This window comes from Miscanthus floridulus, unplaced genomic scaffold (assembly GCF_019320115.1).
Source record: "Miscanthus floridulus cultivar M001 unplaced genomic scaffold, ASM1932011v1 fs_893_2_3, whole genome shotgun sequence".
Classification (NCBI taxonomy): domain Eukaryota; kingdom Viridiplantae; phylum Streptophyta; class Magnoliopsida; order Poales; family Poaceae; genus Miscanthus; species Miscanthus floridulus.
Window position 1 is genome coordinate 1 of NW_027097415.1, and position 18,925 is coordinate 18,925.

General features: G+C 46.1%; 1 pseudogene; it reads left to right on the forward strand.

The window, feature by feature from the left end:
• The first annotated feature begins 1,675 nt into the window (after window positions 1-1,675).
• Window positions 1,676-13,171, forward strand: LOC136533467 (mitogen-activated protein kinase 3-like; annotated as a pseudogene).
• The last annotated feature ends 5,754 nt before the right edge of the window (window positions 13,172-18,925 follow it).

Below are 18,925 nucleotides of genomic sequence, written 5' to 3' on the forward strand. Positions count from 1 at the left end.
GCCTCTCTCTTGGATTCTCAAATCTTAATCACCTCACTAGGACCTTGCTCTCCTCGGCACTCTCAAGGGTGTTTCTTAGCTATTGAAATGAGCAAAAGTGATCCCTTGAGTGAATAGAGGAAGTATTTATAACCCCTCATTCAAAACGAACCATTATGTGCCACTGCGAGGTGACTGGATGCTCTGGTCAGTTCTCCCCGCCACTGAGCAGTTAAGTTGTGACCGAACTCTGACCAGCGTCCGGTCAGCACTGACCGGACGTGTCCAGTCACAAAAACTGCCCTTTGGAACCTTACTGATGTTGACTAGACTCTGACACCTAGCGTCCGGTCACTTTGCTGCTCAGCGTCCGGTCAGTAGCCGAAACCTAACCAGCGCTCGGTCAGCACTGACCGGACACATCCGATGAGAATTCTCCCTCTCTGGAACCTTACTGGAGTTGACCGGACTCTGACACCCAGCGTCCGGTCACATTTCACTCAACATCCGGTTGCATCCAAACGGCTTCACCTTGATCAAATGAACTGACCGGACTCTACGCCAGCATCCGGTCACATCGGAACCAGTGTCCGATCAACATTTGACCCTCCATTCACTTCCAACTCATAATCATATGTGAATGAAGTTTGCTCTAATTGATCTTAGGGCTATTTAGGAGCTACCTAGTGCTGATTTGACAAGTGTGCACCACACCTAACCCACTAGACTCACCTAGGTTAAGCTACCTGTCCATACCCCCTTAATAGTACGGCTAAAGAAAAAACAAAGTCCTAAACTGCTCTAAGTGTCTCTTTAACACCAAACGACACTTAGAACTAGTCCATCCTTAACCTTGTCGTCCATCCTTTGAAAACCAAAACGATTTCCATCGTAGGGGCATGACAACCATGATTGCCCAATCAATTTCCATTACCATGACCTAACTTAATTGCCTCTACAAAACACATGTTAGTCATAGTAATCTTGTATTATCATTAATCACCGAAACCCAACTAGGGGGCTAGATGCTTTCAATCTCCCCCTTTTTGGTGATTGATGATAATACAACCTCGAGTATGTAAAAGAGATGAGGTTTTCAATATGCTTGGTTCATATAAGCTTTTGACAATAAGAACAAAAGAGTTAGGCAAGCTTATATGACCCAAACCAACATGATGTACTCAATAGATATGAAATAAGCATGAGTACAAGAAATAAAGCTCATTTGCATCGGAGTAAAACACGAAAGCAAAACAAATGAGCATAACCAAGTGACATGACATATAAATAATTCAAAGTAGAGAGCACACATGTCACATTTCACATAAATATCACATCATGTAGATATCACTATCACATAAATATAGTTTGATGCATGAAAGTAAACATGAATGCATAATAGTGTAGCACACATAAAAAGCCAAATATAATGGATAAGCTCCCCCTAAATGTATCGCTCCCCCTAAGTCTATCATACTCGATCCCTCTCCCTCTTTGGCCTCAAGCACCAAAACCTAAGGGTCGGTTGGCGGGGCTACAATGGACGAGTTGGGAGCTGAGGTACGATGAGCGATCTGGAACTGGGCATCATCATCATCTAATCCTAAGCTCTGAGCTGTATGACCCTCTGTCACTAGAAGTGACACTGAAGCGGTCTGGGTTGGATTTGGTACTGGTGTGGCCTATGACTCTGCAGGTATCACTGAAGCAGGCGGCTCTGATGATGCAACTGAAGAAGGGAGCGTCTCTGTAGTCTCGGTAATAGGAGCAACTGTGGAAGGACTAGGGACATGTAGATCTAGTGGAGTAGGCTGCCCTATTAACTCACTAAATGTTGCACCAAGGCTCCTGGAGACTGGGGTATCTGGCACAAGCAACAACGAACTCTGAGCCGGTGTGAAGCCCGTATGAAGAGGTGTGAACTACGGGGCTAGCACTGGCGAGGCAAACTACTGGGACACTTGCTCTATAGGTGAAGGAAATTGTGTTGCTGGCTGTCCCTGACTCTGAAGCCCACTAGGCTATAAAGCTGGAGTCATAGAAGTAGTGGCAGGCTGGCCGATCTGGTGTGAAGGTTGTGGTGGTGGAGCCCCAATAGCAGTAACTACATGTTGCATAAATCCAAGTAACTGCTACCATATGAGGAGCTGTTATTGATGCATGGCCTGCTGCTGTTGTATAGCCTGCTGCTGTCACTAGAACTCGTCCTGTCTGGCCTAAAACTGTGCAAATGAAGCTATGGTCTCCTAGGCCTGGCGAGCCTGATCCTACCTCATCCGCTCAAGAATAGCAAGTAGAGCAGGGTCTGTCTGCGGTGCAGGTGGAGCTGAACTGGAGCTACCGGCCTCATGGTTATGTCGTTGAGGAGGCATCTAAGGAATATCCTAGTAGTCATTATCTAAACTGTCACTGGGGTCGCTCTCTACCATACCCTCCTGCTGAGCATCTAACTGCTCCTCCTCTGTAACTGCAATGCCCCTGATAGTCTCATCCTACTGGGCTGTAGTCTCTGGCACCTCTGGGAGACGCCACGGCTGGCTAGGTGCACTCGGCCTGCTATGACGGAGCATCTGGGTCATGTTATATGCAGGGAACTTGGTAGTAGCACTAGAATACTCTGCCAACATCTCAGGAGGCCTCACTGTAACTGCCCTGTGAATTAGAAAAGTAATCCTATGTGCATAAGGCAGCTGACAATGACCCCTAAACCCCTCTACAAGGGTATCCTCCATCTCTGATAGTATGAGATCCCAAATATCAAACACAGTCTGCTGCATCAGAGAGCTCAATAGCCATAACTGAATGCAAGTTAAGCCCTCATGATATCCCATCCTCGGAAGTAGGGTCCTCTGCATAATAGCATCAAGTAGTCTAGCTGTAGGAGTGAGGTCTCTAGGTGTCCTGCTTGACCCCTCATCGAATGGCTCTGTGAAGCAATGATGAACCAGATCTGTAGGAGGTACAAGACCACCATGAGAGCGTCTAGGAGGCACTGTCTGACCATAGCAAACCTCATATAGCTGGATAGGTTGCTCCTAAAGCCTGAGTATCTCTCTGACCCTAAAGCTCATCAGCCTGAAGTCTCTGCCTCTTAATGCAAAATGTATAAATCTATGCTGCGGGTCAATCCAAAGTGTAGCATAGAACTCTCGAACCCATGATGGAACATATCTGCCTGTCTGTCCGAGTAAGTCTATCAGCCCTGGCAAGTAAGATAGGTAAGGGCGAATCTGCTCTCCTGCTATTGCTATAATGGACTCAATGGAGAAAACCCTCTGAGACCTGAATGCAACCCCACTGTTAAGATATGCATTATAGAAATCCTTCTATAGTGGTGTATAGAACCCCTCAGAAGCACGCTCATCCCTCCTAGGCGGGAACCACTCCTCAAACTGCACAAATCTGAGCTGCTGCACCTGCTTGGCAGTGGCGGCCCTCAAATCCAGATGAGTCACTAGAGGCAGACCCTATGGTCTAGGAGGTGGATAAGAACCCCTTCGCTGTGTCTCTGGCCTCGGTGTCACCTGAGTACGGGTGCGACTAGAGCGACATAACTGTGGCTAAGATGCCGACTTTGTCTCCTCGATCTACTCTGCCTCCTATGTCTAATATGTCTGCTGCTGTGGCTCCCCTTGAGGCTAAGTCTCATCTATAGTAACACGCCGTCCCTCAAGCATGACAGTCCTAGCTGGACTACCATGACGATGCTCAACCTGCTCAATGGTTGCCCTCTATGCTGGTGAAAGCTGATCTGCAATGATAACACCACTATGAGCACCTCCTCTCTCTGCACGCTCTGCAACGACTGCAACTACCGCTACTCTCTCTGTGTCAGCATCTGCATACTTCCTCTTCTTTATCGCAAGCTCCTTCGTCGCCTTGCCTTTCACATCAGTAGGCAAGTGAGGCGGAGGCCTCAGATCCTCATCACCAGGACCACCTCCAACATTCTTGACACGTGCCATCTAGAATGAACTACTGCCTTGGTCAAGAAACAACTGCCAAATGTCACTTCTAAGGCTAGGCCTCGATCCGTACTCGTGAGCTTGGCTTTGAGTTGACTGACAACTGCCAAAGTGACCTCAAAAACACTGACTCACTGCATGTTAGAATAGATCAGATATATGAATAATTTCAATATACATCTAGAGATACGAAACCCTAAGAAGCAAGGAATAGATACGAAATTGAAAACAAGGGCTTGCTACCTGATGAACCGACGAACCGAAGAGCAGAGGAACGAAATGGGGAACCATCGGGAATCGCCTAGGGTTAGGATTTCGGTGAGGCAATGCGGTGTGTCGATTGGGGCTGGTTGCTGGCATGGCGGTGGATCAAGACGGTGGCTCAAGCACGGTCAGGTGGCGCTGCTACGGTGGGCATGATGGCATGGGGTGGCGGCACAAGCAGAGGACACGAGTGCGGCGATGCTAGGGCATGGCGTGAGCGAGCTTTGGCAGCTGGCGTGGTAGCGCTACTTCGGTGCGGGCATGGCATCACAGGGCGTGACGGTGGTGCTGGCATGGCTATGCGGGAGCGGCGTGGGCGCACGACAGCACTAGAGAGTTGCGACGGTGTGGGAGCAGTGGGGAGGCACAATGCTACGTGGTGGCTCGGCTCAGGAATGATAAAATTGACGCAAGCGTACGGGATTAGGTCAAGGTCGCGGCGGTTATATGGTGCCCCTCGGACGAAATAGAAAAGGAAACAGAACAGAGAGTTCAGAACCCGCACGATATCTACTGACCAGATGCTTCGGTGGCAATGACCAGACGCTGCCACCCAGAGTCTGGTCGACTCCAGAGAGGTCCTAAACCCCTTGAGTTACGACTGGACACAGCCAGAGTCTGGTCAATCCTGTCTTCGTCTTCTTCGCTTGACCGGACATAGGATCACCTTCTGACTAGATGCAGGGAGAACACAGTTCTAGCGTCTAGTCACTCCTTCGTAGCAATGGTTCACCTCCTGTGAACTGACTGGACGCTGGACAACAGAGTCTGGTGCAGCGTCCGGTCACTCTTTTTCAGTAGATCTTCAAAGTTCCTCCATGCTGCCTGTTCCCAATCAAGTCCCAACTTTAATAAGACCCAAATAAACACCAATTGAGACTAATGTGAGTGACCTCTCTCAAACCCTCAAAATTTTCAAAATATTTTGCCTTAGCTATAATTCATTATAAGAAAATAAGCAATAAAAGGGTGATTGAAGAGAAGCGACAAAACAACCTTCATGCATATGCAATGCAATACTTGAAAGTAATTCTAGTTGCTTGTCAAGTTTGATCCAAGGTTAAGCTTTTTCACACGCTTTACGATGGTTATCTTAACCATGTTAGACAAGCCCTAAGTGCATTACCACAAAGTAAACATGTTGTATATTACAATGCAATGCAAGGGACAACACAAGCTCATTTTCTTGTGAAGTTGCTAAAATCAAGCACATTGAGCTTATTCCTCAACCAACAAAATGTCGCCTCATCTAGTAGTTTAGTGAAGATATCCACCAATTGATCCTCAGTCCTTACACCTTCTAATGAAATATCATTCTTAGCAACATGATCTCTAAGAAAGCGATGGTAGATATCTATGTGCTTGGTGCGAGAGTGTTAAACCGGATTATTAGCAAGCTTTACCGCACTCTCATTATCACACAAACGGGGTACTTTTTCTAGAACTACACCATAGTCTAGCAAAGTTTGCTTCATGTAAAGTATTTGTGCACAATAAGCACCCGCGACAATGTATTCCGCTTCGGCGGTGGACAAAGTCATACTATTTTGCTTCTTGGAGGACCAAGACACAAGTGACCTACCAAGCAAATGGCACCCTCCGGATGTGCTTTTCCTATCAACTTTGCAACCGACATAATCCAAATCGGAATAGCCAACTAATTTAAATCTAGCTCCTTTGGGATACCAAAGGCCAATGCTTGCTTAAGATACCTAAGGATTCTTTTAACGGCAATCAAATGAGCTTCCTTAGGATTAGCTTGAAATCTAGCACACATACACACACTAAACATGATGTCGGGCCTAGATGCGATTAAATATAACAAGCTACCAATCACAGAGCGGTTGAGAGTTTGATCAACCATTTTACCTCCCTCATCTAGGTCGAGATGTCCATTAGATGGTATTGGTGTCTTGATTGGCTTACATTCATCCATATTGAACCTTTTAAGAAGATCCTTGGTATACTTTTCTTGAGAGATGAAAATCCCTTCTCTCATTTCTTGACTTGAAAACCAAGAAAGAATGTAAGCTCTCCAATCATTGACATCTCGAACTCCTTCGACATCAATTCACTAAATTCTTTGCAAGAATCTTTATTTGATGATCCAAATAGGATATCATCAACATACACTTGACAAATGAAGATATATCCATCAAACTTCTTAGTGAATAGTGTGGTTTCGACCTTCTCAATGAGGAAATCCCGAAGACGCTCATACCACGCTCTTGGGGCTTGCTTAAGCTCATATAGCGTCTTGGACAACCTATAAACATGATTAGGATATCTAGGGTCTTCAAACCCGGAAGGTTGATCAACATAGACTAGTTCATTTACAAAGTCATTTAAAAATGCACTTTTCGCAACCATTTGATATAGTTTTATTTCATGATGTGATGCATATGCAAGAAGGATACGAATGGCTTCTAGTCTTGCAACCGGTGCAAAGGTCTCTCCAAAATCCAATCCTTCAACTTGAGAGAACCCCTTTACAACTAGTCTTGCCTTGTTCCTTACAACAACGCCTTGATCATCTTGCTTGTTGCGGAACACCCACTTTGTTCCAATGACTCTTGCACCTTGTGGTCGCTCTTCAAGTGTCCAAACTTTATGGAGGGTGAAGTTGTTCAATTCTTCATGCATGGTGTTTATCCAATCTAGATCTTGAAGAGCTTCTTCTACCTTGGTAGGCTCAAAACAAGAGACAAAAGAGTGATGTTCAATAAACGAAACAAGTTTTTTAGATCAAGTCATTACACCCTTTGATGGACTCCCTATGATGAGATCTTGTGGATAAGCTTGTAGTAGAGGTGAATTTCTTCTATCAACCACTTGAGGGGGAGGTTGTGGAGCATCAACATCTTGTGCTTGTGCCACTATTTGATCATGGGAGACATGAGTGTCTTTATTTTCTACTCTCCCATCTTTATCACCATCTTGTGGCACACTTGATGAAGAAGGTGGATTAATCACTTGTACATCATCTTCATCATCTTGTGGCTTGATGTCTCCAACCAGAATGTTCTTCATGGCATCCCTCAATGGTTCATCACCTACATCATCAAGATTCTCATGTGCTCCTTAGGAGCCGTTAGATTCATCAAGTTCCACATCATATGTTTCTTCAACCAAGCCGATAGCATGATTAAATACTCTATATGCTTTGGACTTTGATGAGTAACCAACAAGAAAACCAATATCACAACATCTTTGAAACTTCCCCAGGTGTTGCCGCTTCTTGTAGATGTAGCATTTGCAACCAAACACCCTAAAGAAGGAGACGGCCGGCTTCTTCCCATTGAACAACTCATAAGGTGTCTTAATAAGAAACTTTTGAAGGAATAGGCGGTTAGATGCATAACATGTGGTGTTGATAGCTTCCGCCCATAGAGCTTGAGGTGTGTTGTACTCATCAAGCATTGTTCTTGCTAGTATGATTAATATCCGGTTCTTTCTCTCAACTATACCATTTTGTTGAGGAGTATATGTTGCGGAGACCTCATGCTTGATCTCAACTTCATCACAATAGGCTTCAATGTTTGTGTTGTCAAATTCTTTCCCATTATCACTTCTAATCTTCTTGAGCTTCACCTCAAACTCATTTTGTGCTCTCTTGGCAAACTTCTTGAAGCATGATGCAACTTTAGATTTGTCATGAAGGAAGAACACCTATGTGTATCTTGAATAGTCATCAATAATCATAAGACAATAAAGATTTCCTCCTAAACTCTTGTATGTTGTTGGTCCAAATAAGTCCATGTGAAGGAGCTCTAGCACTCTTGTTGTTGACATGAAAGCTTTTGTAGGATGAGTGTTTGCAACTTGTTTGCTGGCTTGACATGCATTACAAAGCTTGTCCTTCTCAAACTTCACATCCTTCAACCCTCTCACCAATTCATTCTTCATTAGCTTCTTGAGTGAGCTCATCCCAACATGAGCAAGTCTTCTATGCCATAGCCACCCAAGTGTTGTTTTGGTGAATAGGCTTGTCTTCAAGTTAGCATCTTTAGAGGTGAAGTTCACTAGATATAGGTTGTTGTATCTAAATCCCTTGAATATCACTGGGTCATCATCTTTCTTGGATACAACCACTTCCTTCTCGGTAAATAGGCATTGAAAGCCAAGATCACACAATTGTCCAATGGATAGCAAGTTGAAACTCAATGAAGCAATATATAGCACATTTGAGATTGAATAATTATTTGATATTGCCACTTTGCCCAATCCTTTAACTTTGCCCTTTGAATTATCTCCAAAAGTGATTCTTTCTTGTCCATCTACTTCTTCATCTAGTGAGGTGAACATACGAGGATCACCGGTCATATATTGTGTGCAACCACTATCAATTACCCAATGACTTCCATCGGTCTAGTAGTTCACCTACACACAAGAGATCAAGCTTGTTTAGGAACCCAAACTTATTGAGGGCCCTTCACTTTCTCAACAAGTGACTTTGCTACCCAAATTTTCTTAGGCCTATTCTTGTTGGGAGGTCGAGAACATAACTTTCATCTTTCCACTAGAGTCCTTTCTAAGCATGTAATGAGCATTGAAAGCAAAGGGTCTAGCATGCTTGTGCAAGGATTGTGGTGGTGGAGTTTGACACTCATGGGCAAAGTGACCTTCTTGTCCACACTCAAAACACCTCTTTGGCTTTGGCTTTGACTTGTGTTGTTGTTGAGCTTGAGCCTTCTTCTCTTGGTTTGCCAAGTACCCAATGCCACTTCTATCCATCTTCATGACGGTATTCATTAGTAACTCACTTTGAAGATGTTTGCCTCTTGTGAACTTGCTCAATCTAATCTGGAGATGTTCTTTTTCCAACTTGAGCTTCTTGTTTTCTTCTTTGAGTGCATCATTATTTTTCTCTTCCTTGAGTCTCTTGTTCTCTTCTTTGAGCTTCTCATTCTCAAGAATCAAATCACCATCATGATCAAGAGTTTCTAACACTATAGTGTTGGTGGTTTTGAGCTCTTCAAGATCTTTCTTGAGCTTTTCATTATCATGCTTGAGCTTGACATACTCATCATAGTTGTCGGTTTCAACCACTTGCTTGCTTTTGCTACTAGATCCTTGCTCAATGCTCTCAACAATTAAATCATCACATGATGTAGCTATATCAATCTTAACAACATCGTTAGTAGCATCATGTGGCTCATTGGATAAGAATTCTTGAGCAATAACAAGAATATCATGATTGATCTTGAGATTTGTATATTCTTCTTTTAGCATATTGTGGCTAGTGATGAGCTCATTATGTATTCTCTCAAGTTTATCATGTTTTTCTTTAAGCTCTCTCTTAGAAGATTTGAGCTCCTTGAGTTTGGATGACATAGTATCATTTGCTTCTCTAAGCTCAACACTAGCCTTTTTCGCTATGTCACATTTAGCTAAAAGAGAGTTATTCTTAATTTCAAGCTTTTCATTCTTAGCTCTAGTCTTTCTAATGATCTTAGTGTATTAATTTAGCAATTTAACAAGACCATCATATGAAGGTGATTCAAATTCATCATCATCACTATCACTATCACTATCATCATTGTTAGCATGATCATCACTACTACTATCATCATCATTTGATACCTTTCGTTCACCCTTGGCCATAAGGCATAGGTGTGTAGAGGATGATGGCGGTGGTGTCAGTGAAGATGATGAGGAGTCAACCACAATTGCGGCCACCTTCTCATTCTCACTATCATCATCAGATGAGCAACTTGATGAATCAATGTCCGTGAGCCAATCGCCGACGATGTATGCCTTCCCATTTTTCTTCTTCTTGTGGAAGTCCTTCTTGCCATCCTTCTTCTTGTATGGCTTGTTTTTCTTCTTCTCATCATTATCTTCATCACTTGAGTCATCTTTCTTGCCCTTGTACTTTTTCTTGTACTTATCTGTCTTGGGCTTGGTGCATTGATGAGCTAGATGACCAAGTTCTCCACAATTGTAGCAATCCATCTCAGAGATTGGATTCCTTCTAGTGCTAGTGAAGAACTTCTTTTTCTTGCCATCAAACTTGATGCCATTCTTGTTGAGCTTCTTTAGCATCTTGGCGGTTTTTCTCACCATGAGAGCAAGACTTGCATCATCGACTTCATCATCACTTGAGCTCTCATACTCAATTCTTGCTTTGCCCTTATCTTGGCTAGCCTTGAATGCCAAGTCCTTGTCTTTCTTCTTGGTAAAGGATGAGCCATCTTATGGTGTGATGTGCATGTACATCTTATGAGCGTTGATCTTTCCCAAGATTTGAGTTGGTGTAGCCATGGAAAGATCACCTTGATGAAGCACGGTCATAATATGCCCATATTTATTAATGGGAGGACACTCAAGATTTTTCTTACAACATCGGATGGTTGCATTTGACTAAGTCCAAGCCCATTGACTTTCTCTACAAGAACATTCAAGTGTGAGTACATTTCATTAACATTCTCTTTAGGAAGCATCTTAAAAGAATTAAGCTTTTTCATTACGAGATGATAGCGTTCCTCACGCTCGCTCTTAGTTCCCTCATGGAGTGCACAAATGTCCGACCATAGTGCATGGACGTCCTTGTGGTTCCTCACCCGGTTAAATACATCTTTGCAAAGGCCTCTAAAGATGGTGTTTCTAGCCTTTGCATTCCATTTTCATAGTTCACTTCATCACCTTGAAGGTGCGTGGGATCCTGAGGTTTTAGGAAACCTTGTGAGCCGGCTCTAAGTATTCCAACATCTAGAGCTTCTAAATATGCCTCCATGCAAATTTTCCAATATGGAAAATCATCTCTCTCAAAGATAGGAGGAGGACCATCCCCGTGAGACATCTTTCTCTAGACAGTTAAGTCTAATTTCGAGAGCACGGGGCTCCAATACCAATTGAAAGGATCAAGACGCCCAAGAGAGGGGTGAATTGGGCTAATTCTAAAATTCTTTGCAATAATTAAAACCTACACTTAGCCCACTTCACCCCTTGTGCCTAAAAAGTGTTTCTAACGTTCTACCACACAAAAGTTTTGCAACCTAAGTTCCAATCCTACTCTAGCATGGAAATTCTATGAATGTAAACACAAGAATTGAATTGCTCAAAGTAAATGCTTGAAGTAAAGAAAGAAGGAGGAAAGCGGCAATGTTAAGCTGAGGTATTGGAGAGTCGCCACTCCCCACTAGTCCTCATTGGAGCACCCGCGTAAGGGTGTAGCTCCCCCTTGACCAGCGCAAGGATCAAGTGCTCTCTACAAGTTGATTCTTCAACACTCCGTCACGGTGAATCACCCACAACCGCTCACAACTTGAGTTGGGTCATCCACAAGCTCCACCGGATGATCACCAAACTCTCAATCACCACTAAGCCGTCTAGGTGATGGTGATCACCAAGAGTAACAAGCTCGAACTCTCACTTGACCACGACAAGCCTAATGAGAAGGGTGGATGCACACTTTGCTACTCTTGCTTTCACTAATGAGGCCTCTCTCTTGGATTCTCAAATCTCAATCACCTCACTAGGACCTTGCTCTCCTTAACACCCTCCCTTTAGATGTTTACATATTACAGCTTATTTTACTGACTTGCTCGAGCCAGATCTCCCACTCCAAATGATATGTTGAGTAAGACAACTTGCACCTTATTTGATCAGACTTCCTGTTCCAAACAAAACAAGCTTTTATTGAAAAATGGGATCATCTGGTAAAGCTAGCAGTTCTTTCAGCCAGCTTGCATATTTACAAAGAGTCCATCCAATAGTTACTAAGTAGTTCTGCATAGGGCTTAAGGAATCTATCCAGTAGTTAATAAGTTCTGCATGAAACTATGAAAAGTAGAGCTTATCCACAACATGAAGTAAGGACCAGGTTGATGAATTTCTTATTCAACCTAACTTTCTGCAGTCTAGCTTCATTTTAATTTCGAGAACCTTTGTATTTTTTTTGTCATTCCATCTTGATATTTGCTATCTACGTCGTCGCTAATAATCTGATGCACTGCTCTTTTTCTTCATTGTAGTTGCTCCGAGGACTGAAATATCTCCATTCAGCAGAAATACCTCCACAGAGACCTAAAACCTGGAAACCTGCTGGTGAATGCAAACTGTGATCTGAAGATATGTGATTTTGGCCTTGCACGCACAAACAGTAGTAAAGGCCAGTTTATGACTGAATATGTCGTCACCCGCTGGTACAGAGCTCCTGAGCTGCTCCTCTGCTGTGACAACTATGGAACATCCATAGACGTTTGGTCTGTTGGGTGCATCTTTGCTGAGCTCCTTGGCCGCAAGCCAATATTTCCAGGAACTGAATGCCTAAATCAGCTCAAGCTCATAGTGAACGTTCTCGGCACCATGAGTGAGGCTGACTTAGAGTTCATCGACAACCCAAAAGCTCGGAGATACATTAAGTCCCTCCCCTACACTCCTGGTGTTCCCCTTGCAAGTATGTACCCACATGCACACCCTCTTGCCATTGATCTATTGCAGAAGATGCTCATCTTCGACCCCACCAAAAGGATTAGTGTCACCGAGGCTCTCGAGCACCCTTACATGTCCCCTCTGTATGATCCAAGTGCAAATCCCCCAGCCCAAGTGCCCATCGATCTCGACATAGATGAAAATATCAGCTCAGAGATTATCAGGGAAATGATGTGGCAGGAGATGCTTCACTACCACCCTGAAGTTGTCACAGCAATAAGCATGTGATGAGATCCCACTGCCCCAGGACATCGTAAGGCTCACCTTTGTTTTTTTTCCCTTTGATAAAAGCCTACTGCGATTAGCCGATTATGGCGCCTAGCTGTTGTAGTACCTTAATGTCTGCTTGGATACTTCCGCTTGTGTAAATATGCGCCCAATAAGAGCGGCGTATGGATAGATGTTATCACTATGGACCATTACTTGTTGTATGTACTGTATATCTGTCGACTGTTGTGATGTTGTATGAGTTTATGAATCATGAAGCTCTGTTAAAGTAAAATCCCATACATGTTAAGTTCGGATGCTTCCCAACCTGTTCTTTTGTTAAACTCTGTTTTCTCCGGGCGATACATCATACATTTGTAAAAAAACGTCGTGAACTGCAGCGCGTTTCTGCTGAATGCACACCTCGAGAAACAACTGAAAGCTTAACTGGGTCATCAACTCTGTACCATTTCCGACCAATTGATCAGCTCTGCAGAGCAGCAGCATACACATGCAGAAGGAGGCTGTGGAGGATCAACCAATTTCATCTTCGATGTCCATGCCGTTGGTTGGAATTTTGGGATTTTTTTAATCAATATTTTAATACTAATCCCAAAAAAGAAGTTTGGCGCAACAGTACCACACTGTCACGTCACATACAGTGGCACGACATAGGGGAGCCACGCTGGCGTCGATGGTTGACCGGAGCTGGCATGACGTAGCGTGGGCTGGCGCGACAGGCCCATATAAAGGCCCCGACCCACCTGCTTTTTCCTCCCTCTCTTCTGTCTCTCTTCAGTCTGGGCGACCTCAAGGTGAGCTCACGTTGTTGTGTTCTTTCTCTTCTCTTCCTCCCATCCTCTATTTGTCTTTGATCAAGTTTGCATTTGCATTTCAGGTTTGATCGGTCCCGTGCATGAGGTATGACTCCCTCACCTCTATTGTTTTTTTTGTTTAGTTGATGTTTTTATACTGCTCTGGTTACTGTTGTGTGCAATACTGGTTTTCTTTTGGTTTAATGAAAGTTGCTTTGGCTAATCTCGTGTAAATTATATTATGGTTCATGTTGTAGTTGTTGGACTTTTGTGTTTGTTTTGTGATTGGTTTTGGTTGGCAGTGCATTAGGGTTCCACTGCACTGGTTTAGACAACAATATGGGTTGGTGTGTTGTTAGTAAACTTGCTTTGAGGTGTGTAATTTGAAGTTTTTTTTGTGCTTATTAGATGTATAGATGAGTTGGACTACGTATTTATATACATCATTTACATTCAATAAGTTAGTCTTAGTGTCGGGTTCATAAACCCAAGGTCCCCAATGGACCCGCTTTCCTGCAAAACCCAGCCCAGTAGGCGGCGCAATGACAACACGCGCCTGGACCGGCCTAGATACATAATGACAGGCTAAGACAATGATATGGTCCCTGACCGGAAGGCCTGGCCAAGGTGGGACCGCAGTCCGACTCTGACCCCCTTCTCCGACCGAGGATATGCCGGACCTCTGCTCGTTGCTCTTTCCCGACCGACACAGTCGAGACTGACTGGGAACGACTGACCGGGGACGCCCACTCGGTGTGGGCCCGGGGAGCAGGCGGAGCAGATAAGGTGAGGCGCTCAAGTCAACCGCAATACCGAGGACTGTACCCTACCATGCCCTGCGCACCTACAGGACGGTGCCATCGGGGCATGCCAGGCGAACATGGTAGAGCCTGCCAGATGTGTCTGAATATAAACAGTATTGTGGGCACCGACGACCATCCCGTACCTGATGGTGTGGGCAACAAGACTAGGCAGCACACGTATACACACACTCTCTCTCTCTCTTTTCTGACTTGTAAGGCCATCTCCTTCAACTATAAAAGGGGATGAGCTCTCTCCTAAAAGCCCCCCGAAGACTGGTCGACTCGACAGCTCAATAACTCTAGGACTCGACAGCTACACAGTCTACACGCTCTCAACAGCTGATAAGCTCAGACACACAGAGCATACGTTTCAATACTTAGCGCATGTTTGAGCATCCGTCACTCTCTTCCACTCGGTTCAGAGTCCGACCGGGCCTCTAACACCCCCTTTCTCATTCCTTACTCGTTTGTAACCACACAGCAAACTTCGAGCACCTAGGCTCAGGAATAAAGTCACCGATTGACCTCAACTGGACATAGGTCCTGTTGCCTGAACCAGTATAAATCATGTGCCATTGAGTGCTAGGCCACATCCGATCATAACGCACAATAAAACTACAAATATTTACTTGTTGGTCACTTTTCGCACCGACAGTTGGCGCCGTCCGTGGGGAGGACGTTGTGTGTTCACATCTTTGTTCATCGGATGGCCCACCTTTCCACCATCTTCGGCATGGCGGGCTCGAGCGATATGATTTGCTTTGGCTCGCTGGAGTTTCCCCGCTCCCACTTGCTGGGATGTGGGCTCCTCCTATCTTCGTGCCACTCCAGACCTTCCTCTTCAGGAGTCTAGACTTTGTCGCTGGCCAGCTCGGCGTACTTCGCCTCCGCGAGAAGAGGCGGTTGTCCCGACGCCCACTGGAGGAGGAGCGCCCTCCACCGACTGCAACGGGCCACTCGACGACCTCAATGTCGAGACACCCGCACTTCGCCTCGAGCCCATGCTGGGCTCAAACCCCACGATGAGTGATGTACATATTGTTCTTTACTCACTATTTAACACCTTCCGTCGGCTCTCTGGAGGGATCCCATTGTCCCCACCACGACCGCTATGCGATCGGCTCCCCTATGGCTTCGCGTCCCTCGTGGATGCGTGCGCGTAGGGACTCCGAAGGATGCTGACGCCGCCCCATCTCACGTCCAAGTTCATGGGGACGACGGGCTATGCTCCCACCTCCTTCCATGACCTCGTCGATGATGAGGTTGAAAGTGATGGCTCCAGCATCGGTGACATCATGGTATCTGGCCACCCTCTGTCTCGGGAGTGCGCTATGGCAGACGCCCTGAGACAGCCACCGGAGGTAGTAGAGTCTCTACAGACTCACACCCTTCGGACCCCCGTGCGTAGGCCCTAGCGCATGCGCAGCAGCACAGCGAGGAGTTACAGCAAAGGTGACAAAGCCAGCCGCTGCTTGCGCCGGAGCGCTCGGCGCATCACGCTGTGCCACATGTGCATAACCCAGCAAGCGGCACTCGAGGTCATGCTTGTCAGGACCAGCGTAACATACCAGACGAAGGGGATGACCCCTTTAGTTTGCTTGGGCTGGCCAGAACATCACTGCTACGGTGATGCTTCTGCGCGGCCTTCCTGAGCCTACCGACCCCCAGGAACAGGCAATCCACCAGAACCTCTGGGCGCTGGTGGATACCGCTGCCATTCAGCAGGCGGAGAGCTCCGCGTCACGACACTGGCTCGTGGCCTCTTGCCCAACTAAGGGACTAGGGCCGCACCAGTCGAATCGCTCCGTCCACTCACCGCAGCAGTTGCCGGGCGTGGAGTAGGAAGCCGCGACTGCACTGTAGCCCAACCCGGCGCCTGCTCCACACCAACCACCTGTGCGCGAACGGCTCGGGCCGAATCATGACGCTCGCAACATCATCAACAATCGACACCATGCCAGGCAAGATGATAACGCCCATCAAATGGTGGCGAGAGCAGGCGGCACGGGCCCTAGCCCATCGAGGAGTGCGAGGACACGCACCCTAGGCATGGTGGCCGACTAAACGATCGAAGCCCTAGCCCGGATGGCCCGAGGCCATGGGCCTTTGGTCATCACATCTAGAAAGCACTGTTCCCATAGCGCTTCTGACCGCCCACCAACCTCGCCAGGTACACCGGGGAGATGAACCCGGTATATGGCTCGAAGACTTCCGGCTCGCCTAACAAGCCAGAGGAGTGGATGATGACTACTTCATCATCCAGTACCTCCCCATCTACGTGGGGGAGCATGTTTGAGCATGGCTCAAATTCCTTCCATCCGACATCATCTGTGACTAGGCAGATCTCAAGAGGGTCTTCGTAAAAAATTTTTAGGGGACATATGTCCATCCGAGGAATTCCTGGGACCTCAAGAGCTACCAGCAGGAGCCCAATGAGTTCCTACAGGATTACATCTATAGGTTCTCAAAGCAGTGCACTCCCTTCCTGATGTCGTCAACGTGGACGTCATTAGTGCATTCCTCTCTGGGACAACCTACGAGTCCTTTGATCCACAAGCTCGGCTGTGTGAAGCCCTGTACCACCCATGACCTACTCAACATCGCCATGAACCATGCCTCCAGTGAGGAGGTGGTCAGGGTGGTCTTTAGCAGTGGTCGGGACAGGGGCAAGGCCAAGCACAAGGACCAAGGCGAGTGCCCCTCCACACAAAAGGGCAAGAAGAACAAGAAGGATTAGGGCTGACCGACCAACCTAGCTTTGGTCATTGTGGCTGACTGAGCGGGCAAGCAGCCCCAGCAGGGCTAGCCCGACCACTTCGATAAGCTCATGGAGAGTCCATGCACCAACCATGCCTATCCCGTCAAACACCTCTACAAGGACTGTGAGCTCCTTAAGCGCTTCCTACGGCAAGCCACCAAGCCAAAGGAAGGGAAAGGCAAGGAGGCAGCGGCTGAAAGGATCTAGATGCCCAAGAGGGGGGGGGGGGTGAATTGGGCTAATTCTAAAATTCTTTGCAATAATTAAAACCTACACTTAGCCCACTTCACCCCTTGTGCCTAAAAAGTGTTTCTAATGTTCTACCGCACAAAAGTTTTGCAACCTAAGTTCCAATCCTACTCTAGCATGGCAATTCTATGAATGTAAAGACAAGAATTGAATTGCTCAAAGTAAATGCTTAAAGTAAAGAAAGAAGGAGGAAAGTGCTGATGTTTTAGCGAGGTATCAGAGAGTCTCCACTCCCCACTAGTCCTCGTTGGAGCACCCATGCAAGGGTGTAGCCCCCCCCTTGATCCACGCAAGGATCAAGTGCTCTCTATGGGTTTATTCTTTGACACTCCATCGCAGTGAATCACCCACAACCACTCACAACTTGAGTTGCGTCATCCACAAGCTCCACCGGATGATCACCAAACTCCCAATCACCACTAAGCCGTCTAGGTGATGGCGATCACCAAGAGTAACAAGCACAAACTCTCACTTGACCATGACAAGCCTAATGAGAAGGGTGGATGCACACTTTGCTACTCTTGCTTTCACTAATGAGGCCTCTCTCTTGGATTCTCAAATCTTAATCACCTCACTAGGACCTTGCTCTCCTCGGCACTCTCAAGGGTGTTTCTTAGCTATTGAAATGAGCAAAAGTGATCCCTTGAGTGAATAGAGGAAGTATTTATAACCCCTCATTCAAAACGAACCATTATGTGCCACTGCGAGGTGACTGGATGCTCTGGTCAGTTCTCCCCGCCACTGAGCAGTTAAGTTGTGACCGAACTCTGACCAGCGTCCGGTCAGCACTGACCGGACGTGTCCAGTCACAAAAACTGCCCTTTGGAACCTTACTGATGTTGACTAGACTCTGACACCTAGCGTCCGGTCACTTTGCTGCTCAGCGTCCGGTCAGTAGCCGAAACCTAACCAGCGCTCGGTCAGCACTGACCGGACACATCCGATGAGAATTCTCCCTCTCTGGAACCTTACTGGAGTTGACCGGACTCTGACACCCAGCGTCCGGTCACATTTCACTCAACATCCGGTTGCATCCAAACGGCTTCACCTTGATCAAATGAACTGACCGGACTCTACGCCAGCATCCGGTCACATCGGAACCAGTGTCCGATCAACATTTGACCCTCCATTCACTTCCAACTCATAATCATATGTGAATGAAGTTTGCTCTAATTGATCTTAGGGCTATTTAGGAGCTACCTAGTGCTGATTTGACAAGTGTGCACCACACCTAACCCACTAGACTCACCTAGGTTAAGCTACCTGTCCATACCCCCTTAATAGTACGGCTAAAGAAAAAACAAAGTCCTAAACTGCTCTAAGTGTCTCTTTAACACCAAACGACACTTAGAACTAGTCCATCCTTAACCTTGTCGTCCATCCTTTGAAAACCAAAACGATTTCCATCGTAGGGGCATGACAACCATGATTGCCCAATCAATTTCCATT